Source organism: Opisthorchis viverrini (genome assembly GCF_000715545.1).
Source record: "Opisthorchis viverrini unplaced genomic scaffold opera_v5_98, whole genome shotgun sequence".
Taxonomy (NCBI): domain Eukaryota; kingdom Metazoa; phylum Platyhelminthes; class Trematoda; order Opisthorchiida; family Opisthorchiidae; genus Opisthorchis; species Opisthorchis viverrini.
In genome coordinates this window covers 395,022-397,089 of record NW_008751755.1, presented here as the reverse complement: position 1 = coordinate 397,089, position 2,068 = coordinate 395,022, and positions in this window count along the sequence as shown.

Sequence of the window (2,068 nt, the reverse complement as noted above, 5' to 3'; positions counted from 1 at the left end):
TCTATTCATTATTCTCTTGTTTTAATATTCCATATGCTGCACATATTCGCCAATTCGAATACGTACGTGCTGGTTGTCACTCTTCGCTGATTTCTGGATTTCTAGTTTGTCGGGTTATACCGATATACGTACGAAACCTAATTTCCACATATCTTCTACCTTTTCATTGAGCAAACTTCGCCTCTTTGACCAATTTCAGTGTGACCTGAAATTCACCGAGTTCCAGCTATAACGGCACCGTCTCCATTGTGCTGATTTTTTACACATTCCTTATTGGCCACATCTGGCATACTCATCTGATTTCAGTAGATCTTCAGTGTCTATTTGGTGGGATGGCATGCTATTTCGAATTGGCATGACACATCAATCCACGTTGGTGGAAACTGGGTACTGCTCCATAAATTTAGCTGCATCCACCTGAATAGCTTGTGTGTGTGGTGCAAACCCGAGAGGATAAGGCCAGAGGTTAACGGGATGGCCATCAGTTTATCCAACTATCATCCACACTTCTTCCCATTCGTATGAATACAAGTGAAATGTAGAACCCCAAGATGCACTAAATGACTCAGTGTGTGGCCCATGCCACTCAGAAGATGCATCCTGGACACATATATGGTAAGCCACTGTTAGCAGTCATTTAGCTGGGTTGGTGCAACAATCGTTAGGGAGAGTTACCACCAGCACCGTCGTGAAATCAATGTTCCGGGGATGTTCGGAGCTTTGTTGACAGGGACGGGATCAGCCTAGCAGTTTAACGCAGAGGTGTCCACTACGGCTAGACTAAGGGATGCATCACTAATAAGATATCCACCTGTTGTTTTTCAGTTAGCCACGATTTGATCTGATGCTCCCAACATGGTGATCCTTGCTGAAAGCCAGTTTTAGCCTACATCTGAGCTCAGTGACATGAAGTGCTTGGCACGCCAAAACATATTTGTAGATTTGGCGGTGGTGGTCAAAGAAAGTTAATTCTGGCGCCATCGTGCTGCTAGCCATCTGGTCTGGTCTCAGGAACTTAGAAGGGATCTGGTTGATTGACCGTCCTCTATTCAATGTGATGACAATAAACAATCTGACAAGATGTCGAACGACTATCTGAGCTCGCATAATTCTGCTGTTTCTTATTCTCACTTAATCAGTCGATAGCCATGCAAATTACGTTGAATTTAATGATGCGGTGTCCACTAAGCGTTATCCGGGCTGATGTTCTGGAATATGTTTGGAGTATTCGAGAATTTCCTAAGGTCATCTCTTCTAGTACAGTAGTACTTAGCCTGGGACAATTTGATGCATGCTTTGGACATTCTATTCGTTCGTATACCCCGTCTGAAACGGGATATATTAATGCGTCAGTGATGCACTGAAGACTGCTCACTTATCAGCTGATCTAATGTACTCCATTGTGATTGGTTAATGGATGTGAAATAGGGCCACGGAGAATCAATAGTGTAAATAAGAGAGCATACAAGTGATACCGATGTTGAGAAAAACCGCCTTCCACTTGGAGTTAAGAGCTGAAAATCTGGAGACCAAGACAACCAGCCCTACACCCCCCAAGGATCTTTCCATTCCACTGAATATGCGTGAACGTGTGCGCCCAACCCGTTCTGAACAGCTCATCAAGTTTAGCTTGGTGAACGAATTTAAATGCTTCGAGTAAATTCCTGTATAAAATTTTTACTAAAACTTGTATCACGATCAACAAAAATGGTCTTCCAAAGGGAAGCGGAAGGCATCCCTCGGTCCCAAAGGCGTTAATTTAGTTCACTGCTAACTCATGCGAAGAAAGGATTTGCTATAAAACTGGACAATGGTCACCCAAGTTGAACAACTGACAGTCGGTTTGTTTACAGCTTGCCTTCAAAGGTTTTGTTATTCTCCGAGAATCTAGCGGGATTGTGAGCGAACAAACTGGATGAGAGGATGGAAACTACTGCAGTGAAACGTATATGTGTAAACAGCAAAGTTGTCATACAAACCGGCAAAGTTAATTCTGCTTTGCAATTGTTCGGTCGTAAATCGATTTTAGAATGATATCTATATGATATTAAGTACCATGAGCCCCAAA